Below are 15,883 nucleotides of genomic sequence, written 5' to 3' on the forward strand. Positions count from 1 at the left end.
TCTTCTCCATGTAACCCTGTCCTCATGCCAGACACGTTTCCTCCCTTCCACTCCCATATTCGGCTAGTCACCATGTCTCGTCCACCCTGCCATCAGCCAGGTCTCAAGTCTGTCCACCAGACTCCCTTCCTTCACTGCCATCACCTGAGTTCAAGTCACTGTGGTTGTTTGGCTGGTTGACTGACTGGCTGGTTGGTTGGGTGGGTGGGTTTGGACCACTGCTGTGGTCTCCTAACACGTTTCCCCACTCTAGTCTAATCCAGACATAGTAGCCCAAGGGCTCCTTGCAGAACACAGGACTACTCACCTCACTGCCCTGCTTAAAATCTCTTTGAGGCCTTCCCACTGCTCCAAGGTAAAGCCCCTAATCCACCCTATAGGTCTGAAGTCATCTTTCCCTTGGGCAACAGGAGACTTCTCCAACCTTGGAATTAGATTAGATCTACAAGCCTCATTTCTTTTTCCATATTGACTTGCATGTAGTACTTGCTTTTTATCCATAGCAAGCACCAAAACCTCAGTTTTGCAAAGCTATGATGTCATCAAAAGGAATACAGACCAATCTGACGTTGAAATGGTGGACAACCCTGGACTAGCAGTTCACCTCATGTCCAACAGATGCTAAGTATCGCTATGTTTCCCTTGAAATTTTAAAATATATCACAGAGCTCCTGTGGGTTAGCTGTGATGCCCTGAGGTACCTTGACACACAGTTTGGGGGCCAATCTCAATTATATATTGAATGAATGAATGGACGGATGAATGAATAAATAAATGAGAAGCATCATGAGAATCTGACGTGAGACATGAAAATCAATCCTCACTCCACACACATGTCCAGACACCTGGTGAATGCTGCTGGCTCAAGAATACCAGCCCTGAATGCTTCAGAGCCCATTAGGTCCTCTCTTGGGTCTTAGTCTTCCCACAGTATTCAGGTCAGGAGCCATCAGGTACACAGGTCAGGAGCCATCAGTATATAGGCCAGAAACTATTAGTAAGCAGGTCTTGAGCCATCTGCCACTTGTAAAAGCACAACCTTTAAGCCAGACAAGCACCTGGTTCATGAAGGCCAGTGCAGAGAGACAGGGAGGGAGAATTTTCTAAGGAATGTTCATATCCCACTGCACATCAGTCAGCTCCATGGAACCCCAGAATTGGAACAGCAGAGCCTAGTCCAGTGAGGTGACCAAAAGGCTTCCCCAAATTTGAGGGTCAGAGGCTCAGGTCTCAGGTGAGCAACGCAGAACAACCACATGGGGAACCTGGTAGGAGTCCCAGTAGGAAGGGAGGTGAGAAACGAAAAGTACGTTTGGAGGTAATGGCCGAGCACCAAAGGCTTCCTTTGTCCTGAGCAGTAGGGGAGGCTGCACCAGTTTGTGGAAAATGAAACCCACCAGCATCCAGACTAAACCACTTCCAAGTTTAAGTGCAAAATAAAACATGGGTTCTCTTTGGGCAGCTTTCTTCCCCCAGGCAGCAGACGAGCGCTTCTAGGGGTGAGGAAAGGGGAGGAAAAAACTCTTGTGTATGAACACTGTCAAGTTTACGTTGGCAAGAGATTTCAGAAAGCAAGCAGGGTAGATTCACAAACCTTGGCATTGGAAGTTTGGACGGGGAGATTAAATGGCAGGGTGTGTGCGGCAAAGCAGAGGCTAAGGAGACCTCAGACCAGATCGTTTTTGCCACAAATGTCAGGGACTTCAAAGTAACAGTCCGCCAGTGAGGGGAGCCCGCGGGCACGCCCAGCCCCACAGCCTCCACCACCGCCTCCAAGCGCCTGCCTGCTCAGGGTTCCTGGAGGCCCCTTCCACACGTAATCAGCTTCCAACATTGGGATTCCTTCTGTACCTGACACGGGTCCTGTGCCCGCCTCCCATCTCCTCACTGGTCTGCCTCCCCTCCCTTCCTGCTCCTGTTTCTACTAATTCCCACCCCTTCCTTCCCCCCCCCTTCTCTTCCCTCACCCCCTTCCCAAGTCTGCTTGCTCTTCTTTCCATTTCCTTTTCTCTTTACCCTCAGGGGGTCAATCCACCTCCCTGTCCGCCCCCACCCTCACTCCCCAATCCTGCCCCTGTTTCTCTCAATCGCCCTGTCCTGCCCCACTCCTCAGGCCCCTTGCTCAAATACAAGAAAAAGGAGCCAGGAAATGGCCAAGTTGCTGGGCTTGTTGTGACCCACGGGGCTGACTGAGCAAATCCCATCCCACCCGCACAGGGAAAGGAGGGTGGGTCAGGGACTCCTCCTGTGCACAGAAGGCCCAGCCACAGGGAAGAGCCTAGGGCTGCCAGACCCTCCCAGGCCGCGCATGCAAAGCCAGGGTCTGGAGCAACGGGAAGACCTGGGAATTCCCTTCACCTCCCTCTGTAGCAACTGCCCCGGCCTGGGGTCCCAGGAGGGGCATTGCATCTGGCCAGAACAGAACCTCTGACAGATGGGATGTCGCTGAGCATGGCAGGAGGGCCCGAGAGATAGGAGGAGAGGGGAGAGCAGGCTTGTGGGGGTGCTGAGCTGACAGAAGCAGTGGAGGTCGGGTCACGGAGAGTGTGAACTCCAAAGGCACGCCACCAGCTACAATATCTCCATCACTTCCTGGCTGTGTGACTGTGAGCAAATTATAACTTCTCTGAGCCCCAGTTTCCTTGTCTGTAAAATAGGAATGATGGTCACTGTACCCACCACACAGGGCTGTTGTGATGAAATGGGGTGCTGCCTGTTGTAAGCACTCTACAGCTATTACTGCTGTGCTCTGTGTGGTGGCTGAGTGGGTATCAGGGCTTCAACAGAGTGGCCACCTGCATGGCCCACCTTAGGGTGCCCACCCCTCTGGGAGCACTCCCTCCCACTTGGACACCTATGTCAGGCAAGGGATCTCAGGGCTGAGGGAGCACCCAGCAGCTTGTCTCCGGCTTCTGACCCTGATAAAGAAGGGACCGTTCTCCAGGCCACAGAGCGGCTGTGCCTAGAGGACTGAGGACTTGCCCCCACCACCTTCTGTGCTCCTCACCGATTAGAATCTGTGGACGGGAACAGAGGGAAGCCTGGCACCTCCACTAACCATGCTCTCTGACCTTTCACTCAACAACACTTAACTGAGCTCTTCTGTGTGCCAGCCAGCAGCAGCTGTGGCTGAGGCCAGGGTGACCCTCATGGACCTGACCATGGCATATAGAATGCAGACAATGATCAGACACACACCAAATACATGTAACATCACCACTGGGGTAAGAGCTACAAAGAAGAACTTTTTTTTTTAATATGTTTTTAATGTTTGTTTATTTTTGAGAGAGAGACAGAGACAGAGTGCGAGCGGGGAAGGGTCAGAGAGAGAGGCAGACACAGAATCTGAAACAGGCTCCAGGCTCTGAGCTGTCAGCCCAGAGCCCGACACGGGGCTCAAACTCACAGACTCTGAGATCACGACCAGAGCCGAAGTCAGACGCTTAACCGACTGAGCCACCCAGGCATCCCCAAAGAAGAACTTAACATAAGTGTATTCTTGTAAATCATATTCACACTTGATATAAGTAGATTCCTTCTTTTGAATCCCAAGTCTTGGAATGTCAGAGATGGATGAGATCTACCCTCATCTTCAGATGGGGAAACTGACACCCAGAGAAACAAAGGGCCAAGTTCACTCATAGCAGGTCAGTGGCAACCCAGCACCAGGACTCAGTTCTCCCCACCCCAAATTCAGAGCTCCTTCCTCTCTACCACAAGGCACATTGAGAACAGTCCCCCAGGGAGGCCCAGGGTCCGAAGGAAACTTGGAGGAAGAAAAGCCTGGGAAATCCCAGTGTGCTGGGAGTGATGCCGAGTACTTTAGCCACATAAAGTAGATCTTCATGCAGACGTTAAGAGCAGCTATAGGGACCACAGACTCTAAAGGCGAGTCAGACCATGACCTCACTGGACAAGAGAGCAGAGAATAGCAGATTCCCTCTGGTTATAATCCTGTGAACCCACATGTGTGAGGACAAGGACTAAAAGAAAGGATAAAAACAGGAAAATAGGGTGTTTGAATAATGAGGATTTTTTTTCTCAAAATTCAACTGTTGCCTTTCATTCACCTACTGAATTCTCAGGTTATAAAACTATAATAACATGGCTAGATATATCAGGAATATTTATTTATTTATTTATTTATTTATTTATTTATTTATTTGAGAGAGAGAGAGAGAGAGAGAGAGAGAGAAAGAGTGCACGCATGAGTGGGGCGGGGGGGGGGGGGGAGGAGAGAGAGACAGAGACAGAGAATCCCAAGCAGGCTCCACACACTTGGAGAAGCCTCACATAGGGCTTGATTCCACGACCCTGGGATCATGACCTGAGCTGAAACCAAGAGTCAGATGCTCAATGAACTGAGCCACCAAGGAGCCCCATATTATAGATATTCAAATTCTCCAATTGCTCTAGGGTGAATCAAAGGGATTTTTATAAACTATCATGAGGAAGTTCATGCCATTAATCAGCCCAAAGGTTGGGTGGTGAGAGAAATGGGGCAGAGATGAAAAGACCCCAGGCCGCAAGCAAGAAAATCATCCATATACATGGTACACTGGCCTCCCCATGGTCTGCCCAGACCTGGTCATGCTTCTCTTGGAAACTCTACTTTGGGGATGATGATGAAAAAGAGAAGTTGGGCCTCTCAAGGTGCTGGTCAGGATATGAGTGATCCCTTGACATCGGCTGGACTCCACGGAGCAAATCTGGGGGAGCCATCTTGAACTGACGGCAGAAATTCAGCTTGTGAATAATTGAAACCCATCTGGGAGCCCCGTCTTCCCAGAGGATCCCACTACCCAGAAATCCTTCCGCAACAGGAGCCCCTTCTAGGCCCCACCCACCAGGCTAAGCAGGATCCCCTCCCACTCCACCCCAACTGCAAGAGGGAGCTGCAGAGAGCAGTGGGTCATAAATGGAGGTGTCCTGTCAGGTGGTGGAGAGTCAAGGGTCGGCCACCAGGCTCTGTACACACCAGGCAAAGCAGATTTGTGTGCAGCTTGGACGGCAGGTGGAAACATACAGCTTTGCTGCATCAGCCCAGAAAGGCACCATCAACCCGGCGGCCTGCTCTCCCCAGCCTCAGAGGCCTGGCCTGGCCCGCCAAGAGGATTTACAAGGGAGCAAGGAAACCTGGACAGGCCGCTCCCATCCGAACACCATGCAGCCCAGCCAGCCAGGTACACAAGCTCAAGGGCCAGCAGTGGGCCTCCCTCTAGAAGGCGGGGAAGGAGGCAGCCCAGGGCAAAGTCTTCGAGGGTCAAGTAGCACCTGGTCCCAACATGTCTGAAGTGCTCTGTGGCCTCCTGGTGCAGGCTCCCCAACACACACTAACTGGGCTCAACTGGGGACAGAGCAGGGGCAGTCCCGGCCCTCAGGCAGGGTGGGGTCTTGCGGGGCAGCCAGCTCTGGCTCCTTGGACTGGCACCACGCTGTCCTCACCAGCTTCGCCTCCAGGACCCTGGCCTGGTCCAGTGCTGCCAGAACAGGGGACAGACCCCTCCACCACAGTCCTGCTCCTCCTCCAGGCCTCCCCACTTCAGGGAAGACCTCTCCGTTCACCCTGCCCAAGCAAGAACCCCAAGAGTCTCCCTAGCACCCCACCCTCCCTTGCCCCCAGCTTCTAGTCCATCCCCAACTCCTGTCGATTTTGCCATCTAAAAAGCTCTCGAATGTGCTCTTTGTTCTATCTCCACTTCCACCACCTGCACCATCTCCTCGGCTTCCCCACCCAGCCCACACCCATCTTCCTCACCCCCCAGCACCCCTACCTTGGCCCACAAGGCTGTTCAGGGGTCAGCCCCCACCCCTCTCCATAGAGCACCCCATTGCTCACCACGCTCCCCAGTACTGCCTGCCGACGGTCCTCCAACTTCCACACGCCCGCCTGCGTTGGGGTCTTTGCAGCTCCTCTCTGGACTGCCATCCCCGTTATTTCTGTGCACTCTCCCACCTCACTTCAACATCACTTCTTCAGAGAAGCCTCTGCTTCTCTCTCGTGTCTCACACTCTTCCTTCCAGACACCCACATGCCTCTAATGCCACATGTAGCGATGTGACAATTTGTCCATTGTCCTCCCTTGTGCACTAGGCCTGACTTGCTGACCATTGTATGGTCACAGTAGGTGCTCAATAAATATCTATGGAAACATCACTGTCTGAAGAACCTGGGACTTAAGCCTGGGGTAGGTAGGCAGGAAGGCCAGCCACGGACCCTCGGAGGAAATGCACCATGAGCACTGTCCAAAGAACAAGGCAATTCTTACGAGGGTCTGTTCCATGGTAGCAGGATGTGTCCACACCCTCACGAGCACCAAACACTCGGTGGCAGTGACATGCGGCCTCAGACACCGTGTGCAGAACCTGCCCAGCCCAGCGGAGCTCACTGCCAGGAAGGCCTCCTGCAGCCATTCTCAGGCCACCAGCCTCCCAGTCTGTCCCACGAAGAGACTGTGGAACGATGGTCAAGCCCCTCCCCGCCCTTCCGCCTAGCTCTCCGTGTGCTCCTACAGCCCGGTGCCCTGGGCACCCCCTCCCTACCTCTCCACCCAAGGCTGTCCCACCTCCCAGGCTTCGCCTTTACTGTCTTCCGACCAAGAAATTTTCCCATCTCATCTCAACCCGAATTTCAACCCTTGACAACCTGAATTCCTGGCTTCTCTTGGAAATATGGAAGGAAGCTTGGGCAATAGCGGGCCCAGCCCCCAGCCCAGCAGTGAGCACCAGGAGCTGAGGCCCAGCTGTACCCCCAGTGGGCACGCAATCTCCATCGCCCCGTCCCACCCTGCCCAGCCCCCACCACCACCCCAGCTTGCAATCCCCAACTTAGCCACACGCCAGGCCCCGGCACAGACTTCTCCCAATCAGGGCCATCTCTGCCCTGTTCTCATCTCTGCCCAGCCCACAGGGCCTACTCTGGGAGGTTCTCTGCATCTGCTCAGTGGGAGCTGAGGAGCTGGGATGGGGGTACAGACATTTGAGATGGTGACACCCGCCCCCCCCCCCGCCGCCCACCTCCCCCGTCTGCCCAGCATCTCCATTTCATCCTGGTTCATATACCTTACTGGTTCATATACCTCCTCCTGCGGCTTGTCCCTTATAGTTTATTAACATCCACTAATAAACAGTGTGTGGGCCTCCCACGGTGTTGCCGAGAGAAGCCCAGCTACGCGGGCTAAGCCTTCCCTGTCCTGCTCGCTCTCAGCACATCTCCGGCCATAAGGGAACAATTAGGAAAAACTCCCTCCAGGTTATATTTAGAAAGGGGTGGAGGGGAAAACGCTTCCTCTAGTAATTTTCATTCAGTTGCACAGGACTGCCTGTCCCCACCTACCCCCGGGCCAGCACCGCAGGGCAGGCGACCGCCTCTCCCTGAACACGGGTAAAATCAAGCCCAGCCTCGGCCCAGCCCTGATTATGCCCGTGTTTAAAAATAAGATGTGAAAGATGCATTATGTAAGACCTGTAACACTCTCCTGCCCACCTCCGACTCTGGAATCAAAGATCATCATTTCTGCCATCAAAAAAGAATGAAAGAAAAGCAGGAACAATGAAAATAGCCGCCCAACATGAGCCAGATCAAAGCCATGGGCACAGAAAATGAGGAGCCAGGGGGGCCTTTAATTACTGCCTGCCTCCTCCGAGTCGTGTGGCGAGAGGGGAGAAGAAAAGTTTTGAAGGCCACCAGGTTCCGTCCTGCTGCGGCTCCTGTTTCCACCACCAGCACCAGTTCCCGACAAACTCACGCCTTTCATTTCCCTCCCTTTTTTCCCTCCTTTTGCTCGGCCCCCCACATGCCAGACAGGACTCCCGGACTCCCCAGGGCTCGCTGTCCACCAGCAGCGAGAGCTCAAAGGGGCTCCTCGGAGACCCCAAGGAAGGGGCACTGGCCCCCTCTGGAGGCCGGAGGCCACAGGGACTCCGGGAGGGACCCAGGGACCCACCGTGGGAGCGGATGCCGTGGACCATGGTGACTTTTTTTTTTTTTTTTTTTTTTTTTGCAAGTCTCCCTGGTTGAGAGGGGGAAAAAAAAAAACTCTTCAAATTCACATTGGGCAGGGCTCCGTGGGGCAGCAGATCAAACCTGAGGACCGGCTGTTTGAGCTCAGCGGCAGAAAAAAGGATTGCCCAGGGACTGAGCTTAAGTAGAAGCTGGATTAGACTTCAAACGCAGACTCCCCCTTTTTCTACACAGCAGACAGTCATGGCTAATATTGCAATATGGACTCTAAAAATGCATTACAAATAACTTACTCTGGACCCAGACTTGGGCCTTTTGTATCGAGGGGAGGAGCTAGGGAGATAATTTCGACAGAAAAGGCACATGGGAACCCGCCCTCTTTCTCAAAAGCGGAGGGAAGTCCATCGAGTCTTGGGCCCAGGAGACCACCTACAGGCCCCATGCGGGAGCCCATTCAGAAGAGGCCTTGCTGGCGGCCCGGGGGGCTCTCTCGGAGGCTGAGGGAGGCTCGGGTCTTCCCCAGTTAGGAGAATCCAGGTGTGTGTCATAAATGAAGAAATGCCAGGACAGGGTGACAAAACAGCGGCACATTTAAAACATCTAATGATTTAAATAAATCACTGACATTCTTAAAACACATACACAAACCATGGGGTGTAACTGTGTTATTCACGTGATAAATGAGTGACTCATTGAAAAAAAAAACTTGCAAATTCACAGATGGCGGGCATGGGAACAGGAGACAAGTTCGAGGTGGTAGGATTTTCTACTTGCAAAGACTTCAGGATAATCCTGTGGCTCCGGGGGGTCCGGAGGCCTGGGCTGCTGGCAAGGGTGCTCCAGATACCAGGATGAGCCTGGGCTGGGCTGGGCTGGGACAGGCCAGCCCTAACTGGGCTCCCAGGGCCAGCACGGCAGGGACCAAGAGAGATCCTGGCCATGCACACAGGCACAGAGATAAGGATCTAGAGGCTTGGGTGCCGGATAAGGGGCATACGTTCCTGTTTGTGTACGATGGCGGGGAACACGGGTCCAAGATGGTGAGGTATGACAAAGAATTGGGGCAAGGATATGCTGCTTTCCTAGAGAATTCTCCTAGAGTGTTTCCAGAAACACCCAAAGCCCACCTCCCTAAGATGACACCTCCCTGTGACCGTCAGGGGTTTAGCAATGCCTACTACGTCCGTGACATGGACAACGGGCCTGGGTCCCCTCCCTTCCCTCTAGAATGCCCAAGAAGAGGTCAGTATTCCCTCAAGTGCGCATCCACCATGGGGCACTCATGGGGGTCCCAGAGGCATGTGGCGCCATCGCTGGAACGTCCAGCGTAACTTTACAAAGGGCAGCAATAGGCTGGGTGTTGCCAGGAGGCGGCCTGGCTGGAGATGGGTCTGTGAGGAGCAGCTGGGAGGGCTGTCCTTCCCCAGACAGCTGGGAGGGATCCTCCCTTACAATGGCCACATCTCTGGACCCTACCAGCCCCCAAGGGACTCAGCTCTGTCACACAAGGTAACTCGGCAGTCACAGCACTGTGGGCAGCTCCTCTCCCGTGGCCTGGATGGCTCCATGCAGCTTCACCTACCATCCACTGGTGAAGGTTCTCTCTTCACACCCTACTGTACCCCCCATCTCATCTCTTTGGGGTGACCTGTTCCATGCCAAAGGAAACAGAACCACAATTCACCGACTGCAGCCCCAGTGTGCCAGGCAGGGTGCTGGCCCTTCACACTCACCCCGCTGAATCTCCCATCACCATGCAAGCAAAGCTTCAGCGGCCCCATTTCACAGAAGGATAAACTAAGGCTCACAAATAGGTTAACTGCCAAAGATCATGGACATAGGGCAGAGAAAGTATTTGAACACAGAAGCGTCAAGATCTGAATCATCTGCTCTTGTTTCCATGGTGTGACATCATCTCCCAAAGACTCTCTAGAGCTCCCACCCTATCAATAATAACTATTATATTATCAGGGCGCCTGGGTGGTTTAGTTGATTAAGCATCCGACTTCAGCTCAGGCCAAGATCTCATAGCTCGTGAGTTCGAGCCCCGCATTGGGCTTTGTGCTGACGGCTCAGAGCCTGGAGCCTGCTTCAGATTCTCTGTCTCCCTCTCTCTCTCTGCCCCTCCCCGGCTCATGCTCTGTCTCTCTGTATTATTATTATTATTATTATTATTATCTTTGATAAAAAGGTACAAAAAGGTTCCAGAGGAGGCACAATAATGTACTGATGGCTAAGCAAACAAGTTTTTCATGCCCCAAAAAGAACTCAAGACCATGCCTATTAGAAGCCTCAATGCAAACAGGGGTCAGGTGGAAGAGGGTGAGAGGGAGAGGGAGACTGTCAAACAAGGAGATCGAAAGATTGTGCCAATTTTCCTCCTTTTCAGAGGACAGGACAGACACATCAGCCACCAGCTTTCAAAGCAGAAAAATAGAAAATCTAGGGGAACTTCCTCCCTACGCTCCCCACGGCCCAAGACTGAATTATGTGGCCGGGTCCAGGCCCAGAGAAGGCCCAGCAGAACTGCAACCAGCTTGGGGGGTGGGGGACAGTCAGCCCCAGGGGTCTGGCCGTGGCAGCACCAGGAGGCTGGAAGTGGCAGGCTGGGGGATGGAGCCATCGGGCAGGGGGAGGAGGCTCCAGAGAGGGGCCAGGAGGTCTGCAGGCAAACTTAATGAATTCCTGTGAGCCGATTCCTGTCTGGCTGGACGCAGACCCTGGGGACTGTGTGGAGACGGGGCGGGGAGGGGGGGGGGGCGACCTTCCCCAGAAGCCATCGGCTCCAGCCTGAGGCACAGGCATCTGATCAGGGTCATTGATTACTTCCTTCTCGGAAACAGGCCCGAGGCTGTTGACTTTGGGCCTCCAGTCACCATGAGGGGGTCTGCAGGGGCCATTCCTTAGTGGGGAAGGATTTGGCCAGACCAAAACAAGGGGGGGTCCTTTAGAAAGGATGAATACAGCTCACAAAGATATACTCAGGGTCGATACATATGTATATAAAGAGTATGTACAAAGATATACTCCAGTCTACCAAGGTTCTTATCTCTTGGCAATTCTGGTCTCTGAAATTTCTAACTTGTAGAAAGAAAATGCCACCTTCTGGGCCTCTCCCCGCTGCAAAGATGCCAGAGTCCGTGCACATCTCACTCTGCGCAACTGAGGGACCACGACCTTGGGTTTCTGCCGTGTCCTGGCTGCGCCTCGGTTTCTTGATAGGCAAGAGGATCCCCAAAGCATGTATCTAAGACAGACACTGAGGGCATTAAAGGATGAGGTATCTGAGAAAGAGTCAGCAGGGCGGCTGGCACAAGGTGAGTACCAGTAAGTGGCCTTGTAATGATGATTAGCCTGCAGCAGACACAGAACAATTGCTTAGCTTTCTCTTGATGTAAGGAATAGGCACCTGCTGCCCCACTGCCCCATTTCTCATGCAGAGTATGTCACCTGTGAGTATACGCACCCATAGGCCAGAGGGAGACAATAAGGAGGTTTTCTCCCTCCGTATCCGGTCCTCCTGCAGAACGCTGGCATGCATCCTTGGTGCACAGAGCTGCCAAGCCCAAGACCCCTCAAGAAAGCAAGGCTCAGTGAAGCCAGGGAATAGGAGCCACTGGACCCAGTGGCTCCCACCAAGGACCACCAACACCTGGACCCAAGCATGACCTCCCTCCTCCTCCTGCAGCCAGGGCATAGAAGTCCTGAAGCCACCTCTCCATCTTGCTGGCAAGCAAGTACAGACCAGCCACACAAGGGAGAAGGCTCTAGAAAGGGACACAAGGAGGGGGCTGGGCAAAGTTCGACCCCTGGGGTAGACAAGCCCCGACAAGCAAACGGATACCCACCCACTGGCAATATGCCGGATTAATATGCAGTCTCTCTGCGGAAGATCTTATTATCCCTGCTGTTTAGATGAGAAGCTAAGACTTAGGAAAGGTATCTGATCTTTATGTCCTGAGCACAGCCCAGGACTGTGTCTGGCATATAGTAAGTGCTTGATAAATAGTTCTTGAATAAATGAATAAAAAATAATCGTAGACTCCCTCTGTGAGTTCCATAAGGGCAGAGACCACGACTTACTTATTCACTTCTTGTCTGAGGGCGAGCGTTCAACGGACAAGTGAATGAATTAATGAAAATAGTAACAGCTAACATTTACACAAGTGCTTCTCATGTGCCCAGCATCACTCTGAGCGCCTTACACGGGATCCCTCCCTCGATTCTCACAACAAACTAAGTGGTGTGGACTACTGGCCGTGTCATTTTGCAGATGAGGAAAGTGAGGCACGAAGAGTTAAGTGGCCTGCCCAACATCACACAGTAAGTGTGAAGCGGAACTGAAATTAGAAGCCAGGCAGTCAGGCTCCTGAGCCCGTATGACACACGAACAAAGTTCAAAGGATGCTTCCCGATGCTGGAGGTGGAATACACCATGCTTTTCAGCCCGTGCACCGTCCATCCCACCTTCCGCAAAAGCAGTCCTGTCTTCTTCGACTGAACACTCCTCTCTGTGTGATTCAGATACCCCCAGGTCTGGCCAAATGGCATCCCCCAGCCACCAGTCTGGCCTGAGGTGGGCACGTGACCGGTCTAGGCCAACCAGAGTGAATTCAGAGGCTTTCCTAGTAGTAGTCAGAAAAGACAAGCTCTATCTTAGCAAGGAAGATGTGAGGTTGGAGCCACCATGGGGAGGGAGATTAACTGCCCCTCTTAGGAAGAGCCTGGCTCAGAGTGAAGCCAACAAGAGGACAGTGAAGACAAGAGAACATGGGACGTGAACTCTCAAGGATCCATCCACCAAGGTTTGCTCTTGGGCCAGTTTGAAATGTACTTTTGTGCCTCAAACTACTTCGCAAAGCACTTTTTCGCCCACGGGTAAAAGCACCCAATCTCTGCCCCTCTGCAAGCATGCCCCTTGGCATGCCTTTTCTTCCCATCTCCTTACACCCGTCGGATTTCCAAGGGTTGACTGACCTACGCCTTCCTCTCCTGCAAAGGCCACTCCTCACACAAGACCCTAGCTGGCCTCCGAGCCAAGGGAGTGGAGGCCCTGCCCTCGTTCCTTCCAGGAAAGTCGCTGATGCCTTCTCTCCAGGACAGGCACCGCCACCCCCTCCAGGCCACGGTGGCGGTGAAGGGAACCAGGTGGCCAGTTTGGGGTGACCCCAACAGCCTCTTGGGGCAGTGCTGAAAGGGCCTCTGGAAATCCTCATGAACATTTCCAAAATACAAGATATGGTCCAATATCATGTGAAGAAACGAGTCTCCGCAGTTAAGCAAAAGCTGGCAAACACCGCCCACCATGTACATGCATCCCACACCTGCTGAAGACAGGAGGATACGGCCCTCCGAGGCATGTCTGGCTCCCAGCCGGGCATCCCACACACCCACACCTGCGGCTCAGACCATCCCTTCCCCTCTCTGGGCCTCTTCCCCACTCTACACCAAGCAGGTCGGACCAGTCATCCCTCAGCCACCTTACAGAGTTTTCTTTTGTTTGGGGTAGAAGCAAAAAGAGCACTGGCTTTGGACCCGAGAAGTCCTGGCCCAGACTCCAGACCCGCCAACTTCAGCAAGAACAGCCACTGCTTTATGGGGTGCTTACTGTGCACACTCCAAGCCCTTGACATGGTGTTTCACTGCATTTCCCCCCGCCCCAGCAATCCCATGAGGTAGGTACTGTCATCAGCCCCATTTTACAGATGAGGAAACTGAGGCACAAGGATGTTCAGGAACTCCAGAGGAGTCACAGAGTTGGCGAGTGACAAAACCATGTGGTCTCGGAAAGGCTTGCTTGGTGTCTCAGTGGAGTCATCTGTGAAATGGGGACTGACTGATGCCCAGCTCTCAGTGTTACGGGGAGAAGGCATGGGTCTGCAGGAGAAAAGAGCCAAGCTCTGAGCCCCCAGGACTGGTCTTCCCCTTCCTTCCTCCCACCTATTCATACCTGCTCACCCTCCCACCTCATCAAGCAGATAGAAAAGTCACTCAGGAGTGATGAGGTCCTCATACACAGGATGCCATTTTTGTTGTTGCTGTTATTGATTTGAAAGGCTCTGATTTAAGTAATTGGGCCATATTGAGCTCTGGCTCCAAACAAAGAAAGTGAAACAAGGCTGCCAGAGAAAGACCCCATATGAAGGGCTCCCCACAGCGCCAGATTCCTAAAACCTGACTCCATGACTATGTTCTCAAGGTGTTTTTCCACCTCCAGTGGCAGCGTTGGGAGCAGGAGGCCCAGGCCCGCCTGGCCGGGCTGGCCTCTCCCCTCTGCCCCTTTGAAGTGCCCAGCATGGGGTGGGCTGGAAGGAAACCCTGGACCGCAGAGGCCGGCTGTGGCGGCACCTACCCGCCCCCACCCGGCCACCTCCCCCCTCATTGTGCAGCCTGACTGGGCCTTTGTTGCAGGAGCCCAGGCAGGGGACAGCCAGGGACCTGGCCTCATTATGTGCCTGACCTCAGGCAAGCCCCCTCCCCCCAGGGTGGAAGGTTAACGTGGCTGCCCGCCATGCAGGCCTGGGCCTCCGGGAGGCCTCCTTCCAGGGACAAAGAACCAGCCCCCTTCCTCCTCTCCAGGCCCCAAAACAGCTGCCGGCCTGCAGAGCCCATTCAGGAGGGGAGCTGAGGGGCCTGGAGGCGTGCTGTCCCAGGCTTTGATGGCTCAGAAGTCACCAGGGGGCCTCCTTTCCAAGCCTCCTTCCTCCGACCCTATAGGGGAGACAAAGCTCTGGGGGAGCTGCCGAGGGCTGATGCAGGAATGCAGCCAGTCTTGGGGGAGGAGGCTGGCTCGGGAAGGCCGGCCCACACCTCTCTCTTGGGCCACACTCAGGGCCCTGCTTCCATGGAAGGCTAACGTCAGCCCCTCACCCAGGCAGGGCAGGATGGACCTGACAGGTCAGAATAAAAGCAGAAGCCTCTCAGTCCTGCCCCACTGGGTCCCTCTGTCACCTGGCTTCTGTCACCTAGCCGGAGACGGGCTGGGAGCAGGGCAGCTCCCAGAGAGATCGAAGGTGAGAAAATGTGTGGGAGTTCCTTTCCTCCCTAACACCTACCGAGTAGGACCCTGGTGTATATACCAAACACAAGGTAGACTGCTCCGAATTGCTTCCCTTATAGGATCTCCAGTTGTTCGGAAGCTTGCACCCACACGCCGGACTGACACGCCGTTTTACTGCACACTGATTTTAATTTCAAAAGACTCCAGGGAAATTTTTTGGAGTGTTTTATTTGCTTACACGATCCTGGAGTCGACAAGGGCGCTCCCTGGGGCACAGCCGAACCCCGGCTGGAACCAGCAAGCCGGGACTGAGCAGCAGAGTGGGTGGGAGCACCAGAGTTGTGCGTTCACGCGTGTCTGCAAGCAGGTGTGTCCCAGCGTGTGCACAACAAAAGGCCAGCCGATGGCCTTACCTACGGAGCAGGCGGGCAGCGTGAGCCCGCGGAAACAGCCTGGCCAGCCTATTGTTGAGAAGGGCTGCCTTTCAAGGGACAAAAGGTAGAGGGGGGCAGGCCGACACGCGCAGAAGAGGCAGGCACATCTGTACGCGGCATAAGCATATAAACTGCTGTCCCATTATCGGCCCAGTCTCCCTGGCAGCACCATGTGGGAGGCGCGTGCGTGCGTGTGCACATGTGTGCGCGTGTGCAGGGACTGGCCCCACTCGCATTGTCCTGCCCAGCCAGGAGACCGGGCGCCCCGCGCTCTTACAAAGACATCGATTTTCCTCCTTGCCTTCCAGAGTAAGATCAGATGAGCTCCCGGAGTGACACATCCCTAACTTTTCAGTGGGGCTTTCTTTTCCGACTTGTTTGTACCATATTTTTTTAAAACCCAGTCTCTCTAATTGTGTCTGTGCCCGGCCGCATCTTCCCGGCTCCCATCCGCCAAAGAGAGGAGGGCATGCTGATTATCTGAGC

General features: G+C 53.9%; 1 protein-coding gene across 5 annotated transcripts in view; it reads right to left on the reverse strand.

The window, feature by feature from the left end:
* The window catches only part of ZNF423 (zinc finger protein 423), a 271,122-nt gene that overhangs the window by 174,494 nt on the left and 80,745 nt on the right, over positions 1 to 15,883 (reverse strand). For 4 of the 5 annotated variants that reach the window (XM_042968554.1, XM_042968557.1, XM_042968556.1 and 1 more), the window contains exon 1: positions 5,840 to 6,543. The exons of the other annotated variant lie outside the window; for it this stretch is intronic. The gene's annotated coding sequence lies outside the window, so the exon portion shown is untranslated. Of the gene's footprint in view, positions 1 to 5,839; positions 6,544 to 15,883 lie in introns of those variants that run through there. 5 annotated transcript variants of the gene reach the window in all.

The sequence above is a fragment of the Panthera tigris genome, chromosome E2 (assembly GCF_018350195.1).
Source record: "Panthera tigris isolate Pti1 chromosome E2, P.tigris_Pti1_mat1.1, whole genome shotgun sequence".
NCBI lineage: Eukaryota > Metazoa > Chordata > Mammalia > Carnivora > Felidae > Panthera > Panthera tigris.